This window comes from Oncorhynchus gorbuscha, unplaced genomic scaffold (genome assembly GCF_021184085.1).
Source record: "Oncorhynchus gorbuscha isolate QuinsamMale2020 ecotype Even-year unplaced genomic scaffold, OgorEven_v1.0 Un_scaffold_5:::fragment_8:::debris, whole genome shotgun sequence".
Taxonomy (NCBI): domain Eukaryota; kingdom Metazoa; phylum Chordata; class Actinopteri; order Salmoniformes; family Salmonidae; genus Oncorhynchus; species Oncorhynchus gorbuscha.
The window spans coordinates 188851-210645 of NW_025745330.1; the positions used below are offsets into that span (position 1 = coordinate 188851).

Below are 21795 nucleotides of genomic sequence, written 5' to 3' on the forward strand. Positions count from 1 at the left end.
TTTTACAAAAACAAGCTCTAATTCATGTTTGATGCACTTTGGATGTAAAAAATAATTGTTCTGTTTATTCGAGATGATATGAACACTGTGGACAATTTTCAGCAAGTTGCAACATTGAAATACAGAAATAAATACTTTTCCATAAACAATCTCTAAATCAATGTTTGATGCACTCTGGATTTTTTTTTACTGTACTCTTTATTCAGGATGATATGAACACTGTGGACAATCTTCAGCAAATTTCAACATTGAAATACAGAAATAAACACTTTTACAAAAACAAGCTCTAATTCATGTTTGATGCACTTTGGATGTAAAAAATAATTGTTCTGTTTATAATATATAATAATATATGCCATTTAGCAGACGCTTTTATCCAAAGCGACTTACAGTTATGTGTGCATACATTCTACGTATGGGTGGTCCCGGGATCGAACCCACTACCCTTCACAAGCGCCATGCTCTACCAACTGAGCTATTCGTGATGATTTGAACACTGTGGACAATTTTCAGCAAGTTGCAACATTGAAATACAGAAATAAACACTTTTCCAAAAACAATCTCTAAATCAATGTTTGATGCACTCTGGATATTATTTTTTGCTATACTGTTTATTCAGTATGATATGAACACTGTGGACAATTTTCAGCAAGTTGCAAAATTGAAAGACAGAAATAACCACATTTCCAAAAACAAGCTCTAAATCATGTTTGATACACATTGGATGTAAAAAATAATTGTTCTGTTTATTCGATGATATGAACACTGTGGACAAATTTCAGCAAGTTGCAACATTGAAATACAGAAATAAACACTTTTCCAAAAACAATCTCTAAATCAATGTTTGATGCACTCTGGATGTAAAAAATAATTGTTCTATTTATTCGAGATGATATGAACACTGTGGACAATTTTCAGCAAGTTGCAACATTGAAATACAGAAATAAACACTTTTCCAAAAACAATCTCTAAATCAATGTTTGATGCACTCTGGATTGTTTTTGTTACTATAATCTTTATTCAGTATGATATGAACACTGTGGACAATTTTCAGCAAGTTGCAAAATTGAAATACAAAAATTAACACTTTCTTTTCCAAAACCAAGCCCTAAATCATGTTTGATAAACTCTGGATTTTTTTTTACTGTACTCTTTATTCAGGATGATATGAACACTGTGGACAAATTTCAGCAAGTTGCAACATTGAAATACAGAAATAAACACTTTTCCAAAAACAATCTCTAAATCAATGTTTGATGCACTCTGGATGTAAAAAATAATTGTTCTATTTATTCGAGATGATATGAACACTGTGGACAATTTTCAGCAAGTTGCAACATTGAAATACAGAAATAAACACTTTTCCAAAAACAATCTCTAAATCAATGTTTGATGCACTCTGGATTGTTTTTGTTACTATAATCTTTATTCAGGATGATATGAACACTGTGGACAATCTTCAGCAAATTTCAACATTGAAATACAGAAATAAACACTTTTACAAAAACAAGCTCTAATTCATGTTTGATGCACTTTGGATGTAAAAAATAATTGTTCTGTTTATTCGAGATGATATGAACACTGTGGACAATTTTCAGCAAGTTGCAACATTGAAATACAGAAATAACCACTTTTCCAAAAACAAGTTCTAAATCATGTTTGATGCACTCTGGATTTTTTTTGCTATACTGTTTTATTCAGTATGATATGAACACTGTGGACAATTTTCAGCAAATTTCAACATTGAAATACAGAAATAACCACTTTTACAAAAACAAGATCTAATTCATGTTTGATGCACTTTGGATGTAAAAAATAATTGTTCTGTTTATTCGAGATGATATGAACACTGTGGACAATTTTCAGCAAGTTGCAACATTGAAATACAGAAATAAACACTTTTCCAAAAACAATCTCTAAATCAATGTTTGATGCACTCTGGATGTAAAAAATAATTGTTCTATTTATTCGAGATGATATGAACACTGTGGACAATTTTCAGCAAGTTGCAACATTGAAATACAGAAATAAACACTTTTCCAAAAACAATCTCTAAATCAATGTTTGATGCACTCTGGATTGTTTTTGTTACTATAATCTTTATTCAGGATGATATGAACACTGTGGACAATCTTCAGCAAATTTCAACATTGAAATACAGAAATAAACACTTTTACAAAAACAAGCTCTAATTCATGTTTGATGCACTTTGGATGTAAAAAATAATTGTTCTGTTTATTCGAGATGATATGAACACTGTGGACAATTTTCAGCAAGTTGCAACATTGAAATACAGAAATAACCACTTTTCCAAAAACAAGTTCTAAATCATGTTTGATGCACTCTGGATTTTTTTTGCTATACTGTTTTATTCAGTATGATATGAACACCGTGGACAATTTTCAGCAAGTTGCAACATTGAAATACAGAAATAAACACTTTTCCAAAAACAATCTCTAAATCAATGTTTGATGCACTCTGGATTGTTTTTGTTACTATAATCTTTACTCAGGATGATATGAACACTGTGGACAATCTTCAGCAAATTTCAACATTGAAATACAGAAATAAACACTTTTCCAAAAACAAGCTCTAAATCATGTTTGATGCACTTTGAATGTAAAAAAATGGGTTCTGTTTATTCAGGATAACATAATCACTGTGGACAGTTTTCAGCAAGTTGCGACATTGAAGTACAGAAATAACCACTTTTCCAAAAACAAGTTCTAAAATCATGTTTGATGCACTATGGATTTTTTTTTGCTATACTGTTTTATTCAGTATGATATGAACACTGTGGACAATTTTCAGGAAATTTCAACATTGAAACACAGAAATAACCACTTTTACAAAAACAACCTCTAATTCATGTTTGATGCACTTTGGATGTAAAAAATAATTGTTCTGTTTATTCGCGATGATATGAACACTGTGGACAAATTTCAGCAAGTTGCAACATTGAAATACAGAAATAAACACTTTTCCAAAAACAATCTCTAAATCAATGTTTGATGCACTCTGGATGTAAAAATAATTGTTCTATTTATTCGAGATGATATGAACACTGTGGACAATTTTCAGCAAGTTGCAACATTGAAATACAGAAATAAACACTTTTCCAAAAACAATCTCTAAATCAATGTTTGATGCACTCTGGATTGTTTTTGTTACTATAATCTTTATTCAGGATGATATGAACACTGTGGACAATCTTCAGCAAATTTCAACATTGAAATACAGAAATAAACACTTTTCCAAAAACAATCTCTAAATCAATGTTTGATGCACTCTGGATTGTTTTTGTTACTATAATCTTTATTCAGGATGATATGAACACTGTGGACAATCTTCAGCAAATTTCAACATTGAAATACAGAAATAAACACTTTTACAAAAACAAGCTCTAATTCATGTTTGATGCACTTTGGATGTAAAAATAATTGTTCTGTTTATTCGAGATGATATGAACACTGTGGACAATTTTCAGCAAGTTGCAACATTGAAATACAGAAATAAACACTTTTCCAAAAAGAAGTTCTAAATCATGTTTGATGCACTCTGGATTTTTTTGCTATACTGTTTTATTCAGTATGATATGAACACTGTGGACAATTTTCAGCAAATTTCAACATTGAAATACAGAAATAACCACTTTTACAAAAACAAGCTCTAATTCATGTTTGATGCACTTTGGATGTAAAAAATAATTGTTCTGTTTATTCGAGATGATATGAACACTGTGGACAATTTTCAGCAAGTTGCAACATTGAAATACAGAAATAAATACTTTTCCATAAACAATCTCTAAATCAATGTTTGATGCACTCTGGATTTTTTTTTTTACTGTACTCTTTATTCAGGATGATATGAACACTGTGGACAATCTTCAGCAAATTTCAACATTGAAATACAGAAATAAACACTTTTACAAAAACAAGCTCTAATTCATGTTTGATGCACTTTGGATGTAAAAATAATTGTTCTGTTTATAATATATAATAATATATGCCATTTAGCAGACGCTTTTATCCAAAGCGACTTACAGTTATGTGTGCATACATTCTACGTATGGGTGGTCCCGGGGATCGAACCCACTACCCTGGCGTCACAAGCGCCATGCTCTACCAACTGAGCTATTCGTGATGATATGAACACTGTGGACAATTTTCAGCAAGTTGCAACATTGAAATACAGAAATAAACACTTTTCCAAAAACAATCTCTAAATCAATGTTTGATGCACTCTGGATATTATTTTTGCTATACTGTTTATTCAGTATGATATGAACACTGTGGACAATTTTCAGCAAGTTGCAAAATTGAAAGACAGAAATAACCACATTTCCAAAAACAAGCTCTAAATCATGTTTGATACACATTGGATGTAAAAAATAATTGTTCTGTTTATTCGATGATATGAACACTGTGGACAAATTTCAGCAAGTTGCAACATTGAAATACAGAAATAAACACTTTTCCAAAAACAATCTCTAAATCAATGTTTGATGCACTCTGGATGTAAAAAATAATTGTTCTATTTATTCGAGATGATATGAACACTGTGGACAATTTTCAGCAAGTTGCAACATTGAAATACAGAAATAAACACTTTTCCAAAAACAATCTCTAAATCAATGTTTGATGCACTCTGGATTGTTTTTGTTACTATAATCTTTATTCAGTATGATATGAACACTGTGGACAATTTTCAGCAAGTTGCAAAATTGAAATACAAAAATTAACACTTTCTTTTCCAAAACCAAGCCCTAAATCATGTTTGATAAACTCTGGATTTTTTTTTACTGTACTCTTTATTCAGGATGATATGAACACTGTGGACAAATTTCAGCAAGTTGCAACATTGAAATACAGAAATAAACACTTTTCCAAAAACAATCTCTAAATCAATGTTTGATGCACTCTGGATGTAAAAAATAATTGTTCTATTTATTCGAGATGATATGAACACTGTGGACAATTTTCAGCAAGTTGCAACATTGAAATACAGAAATAAACACTTTTCCAAAAACAATCTCTAAATCAATGTTTGATGCACTCTGGATTGTTTTTGTTACTATAATCTTTATTCAGGATGATATGAACACTGTGGACAATCTTCAGCAAATTTCAACATTGAAATACAGAAATAAACACTTTTACAAAAACAAGCTCTAATTCAATGTTTGATGCACTTTGGATGTAAAAAATAATTGTTCTGTTTATTCGAGATGATATGAACACTGTGGACAATTTTCAGCAAGTTGCAACATTGAAATACAGAAATAACCACTTTTCCAAAAACAAGTTCTAAATCATGTTTGATGCACTCTGGATTTTTTTTGCTATACTGTTTTATTCAGTATGATATGAACACTGTGGACAATTTTCAGCAAATTTCAACATTGAAATACAGAAATAACCACTTTTACAAAAACAAGATCTAATTCATGTTTGATGCACTTTGGATGTAAAAAATAATTGTTCTGTTTATTCGAGATGATATGAACACTGTGGACAATTTTCAGCAAGTTGCAACATTGAAATACAGAAATAAATACTTTTCCATAAACAATCTCTAAATCAATGTTTGATGCACTCTGGATTTTTTTTTACTGTACTCTTTATTCAGGATGATATGAACACTGTGGACAATCTTCAGCAAATTTCAACATTGAAATACAGAAATAAACACTTTTACAAAAACAAGCTCTAATTCATGTTTGATGCACTTTGGATGTAAAAAATAATTGTTCTGTTTATTCGAGATGATATGAACACTGTGGACAATTTTCAGCAAGTTGCAACATTGAAATACAGAAATAAACACTTTTCCAAAAACAAGTTCTAAATCATGTTTGATGCACTCTGGATTTTTTTTGCTATACTGTTTTATTCAGTATGATATGAACACTGTGGACAATTTTCAGCAAATTTCAACATTGAAATACAGAAATAACCACTTTTACAAAAACAATCTCTAAATCAATGTTTGATGCACTCTGGATTGTTTTTGTTACTATAATCTTTATTCAGGATGATATGAACACTGTGGACAATCTTCAGCAAATTTCAACATTGAAATACAGAAATAAACACTTTTCCAAAAACAATCTCTAAATCAATGTTTGATGCACTCTGGATTGTTTTTGTTACTATAATCTTTATTCAGGATGATATGAACACTGTGGACAATCTTCAGCAAATTTCAACATTGAAATACAGAAATAAACACTTTTACAAAAACAAGCTCTAATTCATGTTTGATGCACTTTGGATGTAAAAAATAATTGTTCTGTTTATTCGAGATGATATGAACACTGTGGACAATTTTCAGCAAGTTGCAACATTGAAATACAGAAATAAACACTTTTCCAAAAACAAGTTCTAAATCATGTTTGATGCACTCTGGATTTTTTTGCTATACTGTTTTATTCAGTATGATATGAACACTGTGGACAATTTTCAGCAAATTTCAACATTGAAATACAGAAATAACCACTTTTACAAAAACAAGCTCTAATTCATGTTTGATGCACTTTGGATGTAAAAATAATTGTTCTGTTTATTCGAGATGATATGAACACTGTGGACAATTTTCAGCAAGTTGCAACATTGAAATACAGAAATAAATACTTTTCCATAAACAATCTCTAAATCAATGTTTGATGCACTCTGGATTTTTTTTTACTGTACTCTTTATTCAGGATGATATGAACACTGTGGACAATCTTCAGCAAATTTCAACATTGAAATACAGAAATAAACACTTTTACAAAAACAAGCTCTAATTCATGTTTGATGCACTTTGGATGTAAAAAATAATTGTTCTGTTTATAATATATAATAATATATGCCATTTAGCAGACGCTTTTATCCAAAGCGACTTACAGTTATGTGTGCATACATTCTACGTTGGGTGGTCCCGGGATCGAACCCACTACCCTGGCGTCACAAGCGCCATGCTCTACCAACTGAGCTATTCGTGATGATATGAACACTGTGGACAATTTTCAGCAAGTTGCAACATTGAAATACAGAAATAAACACTTTTCCAAAAACAATCTCTAAATCAATGTTTGATGCACTCTGGATATTATTTTTTGCTATACTGTTTATTCAGTATGATATGAACACTGTGGACAATTTTCAGCAAGTTGCAAAATTGAAAGACAGAAATAACCACATTTCCAAAAACAAGCTCTAAATCATGTTTGATACACATTGGATGTAAAAATAATTGTTCTGTTTATTCGCGATGATATGAACACTGTGGACAAATTTCAGCAAGTTGCACCATTGAAATACAGAAATAAACACTTTTCCAAAAACAATCTCTAAATCAATGTTTGATGCACTCTGGATGTAAAAAATAATTGTTCTATTTATTCGAGATGATATGAACACTGTGGACAATTTTCAGCAAGTTGCAACATTGAAATACAGAAATAAACACTTTTCCAAAAACAATCTCTAAATCAATGTTTGATGCACTCTGGATTGTTTTTGTTACTATAATCTTTATTCAGTATGATATGAACACTGTGGACAATTTTCAGCAAGTTGCAAAATTGAAATACAAAAATTAACACTTTTCCAAAACCAAGCCCTAAATCATGTTTGATAAACTCTGGATTTTTTTACTGTACTCTTTATTCAGGATGATATGAACACTGTGGACAATTTCAGCAAGTTGCAACATTGAAATACAGAAATAAACACTTTTCCAAAAACAAGTTCTAAATCAATGTTTGATGCACTCTGGATGTAAAAAATAATTGTTCTATTTATTCGAGATGATATGAACACTGTGGACAATTTTCAGCAAGTTGCAACATTGAAATACAGAAATAAACACTTTTCCAAAAACAATCTCTAAATCAATGTTTGATGCACTCTGGATTGTTTTTGTTACTATAATCTTTATTCAGGATGATATGAACACTGTGGACAATCTTCAGCAAATTTCAACATTGAAATACAGAAATAAACACTTTTACAAAAACAAGCTCTAATTCATGTTTGATGCACTTTGGATGTAAAAAATAATTGTTCTGTTTATTCGAGATGATATGAACACTGTGGACAATTTTCAGCAAGTTGCAACATTGAAATACAGAAATAACCACTTTTCCAAAAACAAGTTCTAAATCATGTTTGATGCACTCTGGATTTTTTTTGCTATACTGTTTTATTCAGTATGATATGAACACTGTGGACAATCTTCAGCAAATTTCAACATTGAAATACAGAAATAAACACTTTTCCAAAAACAATCTCTAAATCAATGTTTGATGCACTCTGGATTGTTTTTGTTACTATAATCTTTATTCAGGATGATATGAACACTGTGGACAATCTTCAGCAAATTTCAACATTGAAATACAGAAATAAACACTTTTACAAAAACAAGCTCTAATTCATGTTTGATGCACTTTGGATGTAAAAAATAATTGTTCTGTTTATTCGAGATGATATGAACACTGTGGACAATTTTCAGCAAGTTGCAACATTGAAATACAGAAATAACCACTTTTCCAAAAACAAGTTCTAAATCATGTTTGATGCACTCTGGATTTTTTTTGCTATACTGTTTTATTCAGTATGATATGAACACTGTGGACAATTTTCAGCAAATTTCAACATTGAAATACAGAAATAACCACTTTTACAAAAACAAGATCTAATTCATGTTTGATGCACTTTGGATGTAAAAAATAATTGTTCTGTTTATTCGAGATGATATGAACACTGTGGACAATTTTCAGCAAGTTGCAACATTGAAATACAGAAATAAATACTTTTCCATAAACAATCTCTAAATCAATGTTTGATGCACTCTGGATTTTTTTTTTACTGTACTCTTTATTCAGGATGATATGAACACTGTGGACAATTTTCAGCAAATTTCAACATTGAAATACAGAAATAACCACTTTTACAAAAACAATCTCTAAATCAATGTTTGATGCACTCTGGATTGTTTTTGTTACTATAATCTTTATTCAGGATGATATGAACACTGTGGACAATCTTCAGCAAATTTCAACATTGAAATACAGAAATAAACACTTTTCCAAAAACAATCTCTAAATCAATGTTTGATGCACTCTGGATTGTTTTTGTTACTATAATCTTTATTCAGGATGATATGAACACTGTGGACAATCTTCAGCAAATTTCAACATTGAAATACAGAAATAAACACTTTTACAAAAACAAGCTCTAATTCATGTTTGATGCACTTTGGATGTAAAAAATAATTGTTCTGTTTATTCGAGATGATATGAACACTGTGGACAATTTTCAGCAAGTTGCAACATTGAAATACAGAAATAAACACTTTTCCAAAAACAAGTTCTAAATCATGTTTGATGCACTCTGGATTTTTTTGCTATACTGTTTTATTCAGTATGATATGAACACTGTGGACAATTTTCAGCAAATTTCAACATTGAAATACAGAAATAACCACTTTTACAAAAACAAGCTCTAATTCATGTTTGATGCACTTTGGATGTAAAAAATAATTGTTCTGTTTATTCGAGATGATATGAACACTGTGGACAATTTTCAGCAAGTTGCAACATTGAAATACAGAAATAAATACTTTTCCATAAACAATCTCTAAATCAATGTTTGATGCACTCTGGATTTTTTTTTACTGTACTCTTTATTCAGGATGATATGAACACTGTGGACAATCTTCAGCAAATTTCAACATTGAAATACAGAAATAAACACTTTTACAAAAACAAGCTCTAATTCATGTTTGATGCACTTTGGATGTAAAAAATAATTGTTCTGTTTATAATATATAATAATATATGCCATTTAGCAGACGCTTTTATCCAAAGCGACTTACAGTTATGTGTGCATACATTCTACGTATGGGTGGTCCCGGGGATCGAACCCACTACCCTGGCGTCACAAGCGCCATGCTCTACCAACTGAGCTATTCGTGATGATATGAACACTGTGGACAATTTTCAGCAAGTTGCAACATTGAAATACAGAAATAAACACTTTTCCAAAAACAATCTCTAAATCAATGTTTGATGCACTCTGGATATTATTTTTTGCTATACTGTTTATTCAGTATGATATGAACACTGTGGACAATTTTCAGCAAGTTGCAAAATTGAAAGACAGAAATAACCACATTTCCAAAAACAAGCTCTAAATCATGTTTGATACACATTGGATGTAAAAAATAATTGTTCTGTTTATTCGCGATGATATGAACACTGTGGACAAATTTCAGCAAGTTGCAACATTGAAATACAGAAATAAACACTTTTCCAAAAACAATCTCTAAATCAATGTTTGATGCACTCTGGATGTAAAAAATAATTGTTCTATTTATTCGAGATGATATGAACACTGTGGACAATTTTCAGCAAGTTGCAACATTGAAATACAGAAATAAACACTTTTCCAAAAACAATCTCTAAATCAATGTTTGATGCACTCTGGATTGTTTTTGTTACTATAATCTTTATTCAGTATGATATGAACACTGTGGACAATTTTCAGCAAGTTGCAAAATTGAAATACAAAAATTAACACTTTCTTTTCCAAAACCAAGCCCTAAATCATGTTTGATAAACTCTGGATTTTTTTTACTGTACTCTTTATTCAGGATGATATGAACACTGTGGACAAATTTCAGCAAGTTGCAACATTGAAATACAGAAATAAACACTTTTCCAAAAACAATCTCTAAATCAATGTTTGATGCACTCTGGATGTAAAAATAATTGTTCTATTTATTCGAGATGATATGAACACTGTGGACAATTTTCAGCAAGTTGCAACATTGAAATACAGAAATAAACACTTTTCCAAAAACAATCTCTAAATCAATGTTTGATGCACTCTGGATTGTTTTTGTTACTATAATCTTTATTCAGGATGATATGAACACTGTGGACAATCTTCAGCAAATTTCAACATTGAAATACAGAAATAAACACTTTTACAAAAACAAGCTCTAATTCATGTTTGATGCACTTTGGATGTAAAAAATAATTGTTCTGTTTATTCGAGATGATATGAACACTGTGGACAATTTTCAGCAAGTTGCAACATTGAAATACAGAAATAACCACTTTTCCAAAAACAAGTTCTAAATCATGTTTGATGCACTCTGGATTTTATTTGCTATACTGTTTTATTCAGTATGATATGAACACTGTGGACAATTTTCAGCAAATTTCAACATTGAAATACAGAAATAAACACTTTTCCAAAAACAATCTCTAAATCAATGTTTGATGCACTCTGGATTGTTTTTGTTACTATAATCTTTATTCAGGATGATATGAACACTGTGGACAATCTTCAGCAAATTTCAACATTGAAATACAGAAATAAACACTTTTACAAAAACAAGCTCTAATTCATGTTTGATGCACTTTGGATGTAAAAAATAATTGTTCTGTTTATTCGAGATGATATGAACACTGTGGACAATTTTCAGCAAGTTGCAACATTGAAATACAGAAATAACCACTTTTCCAAAAACAAGTTCTAAATCATGTTTGATGCACTCTGGATTTTTTTTGCTATACTGTTTTATTCAGTATGATATGAACACTGTGGACAATTTTCAGCAAATTTCAACATTGAAATACAGAAATAACCACTTTTACAAAAACAAGATCTAATTCATGTTTGATGCACTTTGGATGTAAAAAATAATTGTTCTGTTTATTCGAGATGATATGAACACTGTGGACAATTTTCAGCAAGTTGCAACATTGAAATACAGAAATAAATACTTTTCCATAAACAATCTCTAAATCAATGTTTGATGCACTCTGGATTTTTTTTTTACTGTACTCTTTATTCAGGATGATATGAACACTGTGGACAATCTTCAGCAAATTTCAACATTGAAATACAGAAATAACCACTTTTACAAAAACAATCTCTAAATCAATGTTTGATGCACTCTGGATTGTTTTTGTTACTATAATCTTTATTCAGGATGATATGAACACTGTGGACAATCTTCAGCAAATTTCAACATTGAAATACAGAAATAAACACTTTTCCAAAAACAATCTCTAAATCAATGTTTGATGCACTCTGGATTGTTTTTGTTACTATAATCTTTATTCAGGATGATATGAACACTGTGGACAATCTTCAGCAAATTTCAACATTGAAATACAGAAATAAACACTTTTACAAAAACAAGCTCTAATTCATGTTTGATGCACTTTGGATGTAAAAAATAATTGTTCTGTTTATTCGAGATGATATGAACACTGTGGACAATTTTCAGCAAGTTGCAACATTGAAATACAGAAATAAACACTTTTCCAAAAACAAGTTCTAAATCATGTTTGATGCACTCTGGATTTTTTTTGCTATACTGTTTTATTCAGTATGATATGAACACTGTGGACAATTTTCAGCAAATTTCAACATTGAAATACAGAAATAACCACTTTTACAAAAACAAGCTCTAATTCATGTTTGATGCACTTTGGATGTAAAAAATAATTGTTCTGTTTATTCGAGATGATATGAACACTGTGGACAATTTTCAGCAAGTTGCAACATTGAAATACAGAAATAAATACTTTTCCATAAACAATCTCTAAATCAATGTTTGATGCACTCTGGATTTTTTTTTACTGTACTCTTTATTCAGGATGATATGAACACTGTGGACAATCTTCAGCAAATTTCAACATTGAAATACAGAAATAAACACTTTTACAAAAACAAGCTCTAATTCATGTTTGATGCACTTTGGATGTAAAAATAATTGTTCTGTTTATAATATATAATAATATATGCCATTTAGCAGACGCTTTTATCCAAAGCGACTTACAGTTATGTGTGCATACATTCTACGTATGGGTGGTCCCGGGGATCGAACCCACTACCCTGGCGTCACAAGCGCCATGCTCTACCAACTGAGCTATTCGTGATGATATGAACACTGTGGACAATTTTCAGCAAGTTGCAACATTGAAATACAGAAATAAACACTTTTCCAAAAACAATCTCTAAATCAATGTTTGATGCACTCTGGATATTATTTTTTGCTATACTGTTTATTCAGTATGATATGAACACTGTGGACAATTTTCAGCAAGTTGCAAAATTGAAATACAGAAATAACCACATTTCCAAAAACAAGCTCTAAATCATGTTTGATACACATTGGATGTAAAAAAAATGTGTTCTGTTTATTCGCGATGATATGAACACTGTGGACAAATTTCAGCAAGTTGCAACATTGAAATACAGAAATAAACACTTTTCCAAAAACAATCTCTAAATCAATGTTTGATGCACTCTGGATGTAAAAAATAATTGTTCTATTTATTCGAGATGATATGAACACTGTGGACAATTTTCAGCAAGTTGCAACATTGAAATACAGAAATAAACACTTTTCCAAAAACAATCTCTAAATCAATGTTTGATGCACTCTGGATTGTTTTTGTTACTATAATCTTTATTCAGTATGATATGAACACTGTGGACAATTTTCAGCAAGTTGCAAAATTGAAATACAAAAATTAACACTTTCTTTTCCAAAACCAAGCCCTAAATCATGTTTGATAAACTCTGGATTTTTTTTTACTGTACTCTTTATTCAGGATGATATGAACACTGTGGACAAATTTCAGCAAGTTGCAACATTGAAATACAGAAATAAACACTTTTCCAAAAACAATCTCTAAATCAATGTTTGATGCACTCTGGATGTAAAAAATAATTGTTCTATTTATTCGAGATGATATGAACACTGTGGACAATTTTCAGCAAGTTGCAACATTGAAATACAGAAATAAACACTTTTCCAAAAACAATCTCTAAATCAATGTTTGATGCACTCTGGATTGTTTTTGTTACTATAATCTTTATTCAGGATGATATGAACACTGTGGACAATCTTCAGCAAATTTCAACATTGAAATACAGAAATAAACACTTTTACAAAAACAAGCTCTAATTCATGTTTGATGCACTTTGGATGTAAAAAATAATTGTTCTGTTTATAATATATAATAATATATGCCATTTAGCAGACGCTTTTATCCAAAGCGACTTACAGTTATGTGTGCATACATTCTACGTATGGGTGGTCCCGGGATGAACCCACTACCCTGGCGTCACAAGCGCCATGCTCTACCAACTGAGCTATTCGTGATGATATGAACACTGTGGACAATTTTCAGCAAGTTGCAACATTGAAATACAGAAATAAACACTTTTCCAAAAACAATCTCTAAATCAATGTTTGATGCACTCTGGATATTATTTTTGCTATACTGTTTATTCAGTATGATATGAACACTGTGGACAATTTTCAGCAAGTTGCAAAATTGAAAGACAGAAATAACCACATTTCCAAAAACAAGCTCTAAATCATGTTTGATACACATTGGATGTAAAAATAATTGTTCTGTTTATTCGCGATGATATGAACACTGTGGACAATTTTCAGCAAGTTGCAACATTGAAATACAGAAATAAGCACTTTTCCAAAAACAATCTCTAAATCAATGTTTGATGCACTCTGGATGTAAAAAATAATTGTTCTATTTATTCGAGATGATATGAACACTGTGGACAATTTTCAGCAAGTTGCAACATTGAAATACAGAAATAAACACTTTTCCAAAAACAATCTCTAAATCAATGTTTGATGCACTCTGGATTGTTTTTGTTACTATAATCTTTATTCAGTATGATATGAACACTGTGGACAATTTTCAGCAAGTTGCAAAATTGAAATACAAAAATTAACACTTTCTTTTCCAAAACCAAGCCCTAAATCATGTTTGATAAACTCTGGATTTTTTTTTACTGTACTCTTTATTCAGGATGATATGAACACTGTGGACAAATTTCAGCAAGTTGCAACATTGAAATACAGAAATAAACACTTTTCCAAAAACAATCTCTAAATCAATGTTTGATGCACTCTGGATGTAAAAAATAATTGTTCTATTTATTCAGAGATGATATGAACACTGTGGACAATTTTCAGCAAGTTGCAACATTGAAATACAGAAATAAACACTTTTCCAAAAACAATCTCTAAATCAATGTTTGATGCACTCTGGATTGTTTTTGTTACTATAATCTTTATTCAGGATGATATGAACACTGTGGACAATCTTCAGCAAATTTCAACATTGAAATACAGAAATAAACACTTTTACAAAAACAAGCTCTAATTCATGTTTGATGCACTTTGGATGTAAAAAATAATTGTTCTGTTTATTCGAGATGATATGAACACTGTGGACAATTTTCAGCAAGTTGCAACATTGAAATACAGAAATAACCACTTTTCCAAAAACAAGTTCTAAATCATGTTTGATGCACTCTGGATTTTATTTGCTATACTGTTTTATTCAGTATGATATGAACACTGTGGACAATTTTCAGCAAATTTCAACATTGAAATACAGAAATAACCACTTTTACAAAAACAAGCTCTAATTCATGTTTGATGCACTTTGGATGTAAAAAATAATTGTTCTGTTTATTCGAGATGATATGAACACTGTGGACAATTTTCAGCAAGTTGCAACATTGAAATACAGAAATAAACACTTTTCCAAAAACAATCTCTAAATCAATGTTTGATGCACTCTGGATTTTTTTTTACTGTACTCTTTATTCAGGATGATATGAACACTGTGGACAATCTTCAGCAAATTTCAACATTGAAATACAGAAATAAACACTTTTACAAAAACAAGCTCTAATTCATGTTTGATGCACTTTGGATGTAAAAAATAATTGTTCTGTTTATTCGAGATGATATGAACACTGTGGACAATTTTCAGCAAGTTGCAACATTGAAATACAGAAATAAACACTTTTCCAAAAACAAGTTCTAAATCATGTTTGATGCACTCTGGATTTTATTTTTTGCTATAATGTTTATTCAGGATGATATGAACACTGTGGACAATCTTCAGCAAATTTCAACATTGAAATACAGAAATAACCACTTTTACAAAAACAAGCTCTAATTCATGTTTGATGCACTTTGGATGTAAAAAATAATTGTTCATGCCATTTAGCAGACGCTTTTATGACTTACAAAAATAATGGGTGGTCTGAACCCACTACCCTTTACCAACTGAGAGATGATATGAACAATGTGGACAATTTTCAGCAAGTTGCAACATTGAAATACAGAAATAAATACTTTTCCATAAACAATCTCTAAATCAATGTTTGATGCACTCTGGATTTTTTTTTACTGTACTCTTTATTCAGGATGATATGAACACTGTGAACAATCTTCAGCAAATTTCAACATTGAAATACAGAAATAAACACTTTTACAAAAACAAGCTCTAATTCATGTTTGATGCATTTTGGATGTAAAAAATAATTGTTCTGTATATTCAGTATGATATGAACACTGTGGACAATTTTCAGCAAGTTGCAAAATTGAAATACAGAAATAACCACATTTCCAAAAACAAGCTCTAAATCATGTTTGATACACATTGGATGTAAAAAAAATGTGTTCATTTTATTCGAGATGATATGAACACTGTGGACAATTGTCAGCAAATTTCAACATTGAAATACAGAAATAAACACTTTTCCAAAAACAAGCTCTAAATCATGTTTGATGCACTTTGAATGTAAAAAAAATGGGTTCTGTTTATTCAGGATAACATAATCACTGTGGACAGTTTTCAGCAAGTTGTGACATTGAAATACAGAAATAACCACTTTTCCAAAAACAAGTTCTAAATCATGTTTGATGCACTCTGGATTTTGTTTTGCTATACTGTTTTATTCAGTATGATATGAACACTGTGGACAATTTTCAGCAAATTTCAACATTGAAATACAGAAATAACCACTTTTACAAAAACAAGCTCTAATTCATGTTTGATGCACTTTGGATGTAAAAAATAATTGTTCTGTTTATTCGAGATGATATGAACACTGTGGACAATTTTCAGCAAGTTGCAACATTGAAATACAGAAATAACCACTTTTCCAAAAACAATCTCTAAATCAATGTTTGATGCACTCTGGATTTTATTTTTTGCTATAATGTTTATTCAGGATGATATGAACACTGTGGACAATCTTCAGCAAATTTCAACATTGAAATACAGAAATAACCACTTTTACAAAAACAAGCTCTAATTCATGTTTGATGCACTTTGGATGTAAAAAATAATTGTTCTGTTTATAATATATAATAATATATGCCATTTAGCAGACGCTTCTATCCAAAGCGACTTACAGTTATGTGTGCATACATTCTACGTATGGGTGGTCCCGGGGATCGAACCCACTACCCTGGCATCACAAGCGCCATGCTCTACCAACTGAGCTATTCGTGATGATATGAACAATGTGGACAATTTTCAGCAAGTTGCAACATTGAAATACAGAAATAAACACTTCCAAAAACAATCTCTAAATCAATGTTTGATGCACTCTGGATATTATTTTTTGCTATACTGTTTATTCAGTATGATATGAACACTGTGGACAATTTTCAGCAAGTTGCAAAATTGAAAGACAGAAATAACCACATTTCCAAAAACAAGCTCTAAATCATGTTTGATACACATTGGATGTAAAAACAAATGTGTTCATTTTATTCGAGATGATATGAACACTGTGGACAATTTTCAGCAAATTTCAACATTGAAATACAGAAATAAACACTTTTCCAAAAACAAGCTCTAAATCATGTTTGATGCACTTTGAATGTAAAAAAATGGGTTCTGTTTATTCAGGATAACATAATCACTGTGGACAGTTTTCAGCAAGTTGCGACATTGAAGTACAGAAATAACCACTTTTCCAAAAACAAGTTCTAAAATCATGTTTGATGCACTATGGATTTTTTTTTTTTGTTTTATTCAGTATAATATAATATATATACTGTTTTATTCAGTCATGATATGAACACTGTGGACAATTTTCAGGAAATTTCAACATTGAAACACAGAAATAACCACTTTTACAAAAACAACCTCTAATTCATGTTTGATGCACTTTGGATGTAAAAAATAATTGTTCTGTTTATTCGCGATGATATGAACACTGTGGACAAATTTCAGCAAGTTGCAACATTGAAATACAGAAATAAACACTTTTCCAAAAACAATCTCTAAATCAATGTTTGATGCACTCTGGATGTAAAAATAATTGTTCTATTTATTCGAGATGATATGAACACTGTGGACAATTTTCAGCAAGTTGCAACATTGAAATACAGAAATAAACACTTTTCCAAAAACAATCTCTAAATCAATGTTTGATGCACTCTGGATTGTTTTTGTTACTATAATCTTTATTCAGTATGATATGAACACTGTGGACAATTTTCAGCAAGTTGCAAAATTGAAATACAAAAATTAACACTTTCTTTTCCAAAACCAAGCCCTAAATCATGTTTGATAAACTCTGGATTTTTTTTTACTGTACTCTTTATTCAGGATGATATGAACACTGTGGACAAATTTCAGCAAGTTGCAACATTGAAATACAGAAATAAACACTTTTCCAAAAACAATCTCTAAATCAATGTTTGATGCACTCTGGATGTAAAAAATAATTGTTCTATTTATTCGAGATGATATGAACACTGTGGACAATTTTCAGCAAGTTGCAACATTGAAATACAGAAATAAACACTTTTCCAAAAACAATCTCTAAATCAATGTTTGATGCACTCTGGATTGTTTTTGTTACTATAATCTTTATTCAGGATGATATGAACACTGTGGACAATCTTCAGCAAATTTCAACATTGAAATACAGAAATAAACACTTTTACAAAAACAAGCTCTAATTCATGTTTGATGCACTTTGGATGTAAAAAATAATTGTTCTGTTTATTCGAGATGATATGAACACTGTGGACAATTTTCAGCAAGTTGCAACATTGAAATACAGAAATAACCACTTTTCCAAAACAAGTTCTAAATCATGTTTGATGCACTCTGGATTTTTTTTTGCTATACTGTTTTATTCAGTATGATATGAACACTGTGGACAATTTTCAGCAAATTTCAACATTGAAATACAGAAATAACCACTTTTACAAAAACAAGCTCTAATTCATGTTTGATGCACTTTGGATGTAAAAAATAATTGTTCTGTTTATTCGAGATGATATGAACACTGTGGACAATTTTCAGCAAGTTGCAACATTGAAATACAGAAATAAATACTTTTCCATAAACAATCTCTAAATCAATGTTTGATGCACTCTGGATTTTTTTTTTACTGTACTCTTTATTCAGGATGATATGAACACTGTGGACAATTTTCAGCAAATTTCAACATTGAAATACAGAAATAACCACTTTTACAAAAACAAGCTCTAATTCATGTTTGATGCACTTTGGATGTAAAAAATAATTGTTCTGTTTATTCGAGATGATATGAACACTGTGGACAATTTTCAGCAAGTTGCAACATTGAAATACAGAAATAACCACTTTTCCAAAAACAATCTCTAAATCAATGTTTGATGCACTCTGGATTTTATTTTTTGCTATAATGTTTATTCAGGATGATATGAACACTGTGGACAATCTTCAGCAAATTTCAACATTGAAATACAGAAATAACCACTTTTACAAAAACAAGCTCTAATTCATGTTTGATGCACTTTGGATGTAAAAAATAATTGTTCTGTTTATAATATATAATAATATATGCCATTTAGCAGACGCTTTTATCCAAAGCGACTTACAGTTATGTGTGCATACATTCTACGTATGGGTGGTCCCGGGGATCGAACCCACTACCCTGGCATCACAAGCGCCATGCTCTACCAACTGAGCTATTCGTGATGATATGAACAATGTGGACAATTTTCAGCAAGTTGCAACATTGAAATACAGAAATAAACACTTCCAAAAACAATCTCTAAATCAATGTTTGATGCACTCTGGATATTATTTTTTGCTATACTGTTTATTCAGTATGATATGAACACTGTGGACAATTTTCAGCAAGTTGCAAAATTGAAAGACAGAAATAACCACATTTCCAAAAACAAGCTCTAAATCATGTTTGATACACATTGGATGTAAAAACAAATGTGTTCATTTTATTCGAGATGATATGAACACTGTGGACAATTTTCAGCAAATTTCAACATTGAAATACAGAAATAAACACTTTTCCAAAAACAAGCTCTAAATCATGTTTGATGCACTTTGAATGTAAAAAATAATTGTTCTGTTTATTCGAGATGATATGAACACTGTGGACAATTTTCAGCAAGTTGCAACATTGAAATACAGAAATAAATACTTTTCCATAAACAATTCTAAATCAATGTTTGATGCACTCTGGATTTTTTTTTTTACTGTACTCTTTATTCAGGATGATATGAACACTGTGGACAATCTTCAGCAAATTTCAACATTGAAATACAGAAATAAACACTTTTACAAAAACAAGCTCTAATTCATGTTTGATGCACTTTGGATGTAAAAAATAATTGTTCTGTTTATTCGAGATGATATGAACACTGTGGACAATTGTCAGCAAATTTCAACATTGAAATACAGAAATAAACACTTTTCCAAAAACAAGCTCTAAATCATGTTTGATGCACTCTGGATTTTTTTTGCTATACTGTTTTATTCAGTATGATATGAACACTGTGGACAATTTTCAGCAAATTTCAACATTGAAATACAGAAATAACCACTTTTACAAAAACAAGCTCTAATTCATGTTTGATGCACTTTGGATGTAAAAAATAATTGTTCTGTTTATTCGAGATGATATGAACACTGTGGACAATTTTCAGCAAGTTGCAACATTGAAATACAGAAATAAATACTTTTCCATAAACAATCTCTAAATCAATGTTTGATGCACTCTGGATTTTTTTTTACTGTACTCTTTATTCAGGATGATATGAACACTGTGGACAATTTTCAGCAAATTTCAACATTGAAATACAGAAATAAACACTTTTACAAAAACAAGCTCTAATTCATGTTTGATGCACTTTGGATGTAAAAATAATTGTTCTGTTTATTCAGAGATGATATGAACACTGTGGACAATTTTCAGCAAGTTGCAACATTGAAATACAGAAATAAACACTTTTCCAAAAACAAGTTCTAAATCATGTTTGATGCACTCTGGATTATTTTTGCTATACTGTTTTATTCAGTATGATATGAACACTGTGGACAATTTTCAGCAAATTTCAACATTGAAATACAGAAATAACCACTTTTACAAAAACAAGCTCTAATTCATGTTTGATGCACTTTGGATGTAAAAAATAATTGTTCTGTTTATTCGAGATGATATGAACACTGTGGACAATTTTCAGCAAGTTGCAACATTGAAATACAGAAATAAATACTTTTCCATAAACAATCTCTAAATCAATGTTTGATGCACTCTGGATTTTTTTTACTGTACTCTTTATTCAGGATGATATGAACACTGTGGACAATCTTCAGCAAATTTCAACATTGAAATACAGAAATAAACACTTTTACAAAAACAAGCTCTAATTCATGTTTGATGCACTTTGGATGTAAAAAATAATTGTTCTGTATATTCAGTATGATATGAACACTGTGGACAATTGTCAGCAAATTTCAACATTGAAATACAGAAATAAACACTTTTCCAAAAACAAGCTCTAAATCATGTTTGATGCACTTTGAATGTAAAAAAAAATGGGTTCTGTTTATTCAGGATAACATAATCACTGTGGACAGTTTTCAGCAAGTTGCGACATTGAAATACAGAAATAACCACTTTTACAAAAACAATCTCT

At 30.4% G+C, this 21795-nt stretch overlaps 1 protein-coding gene across 1 annotated transcript in view; it reads right to left on the minus strand.

The window, feature by feature from the left end:
* The window catches only part of LOC124018399 (TRPM8 channel-associated factor homolog), a 96487-nt gene that overhangs the window by 62016 nt on the left and 12676 nt on the right, over positions 1 to 21795 (minus strand). The window lies entirely within an intron of this gene.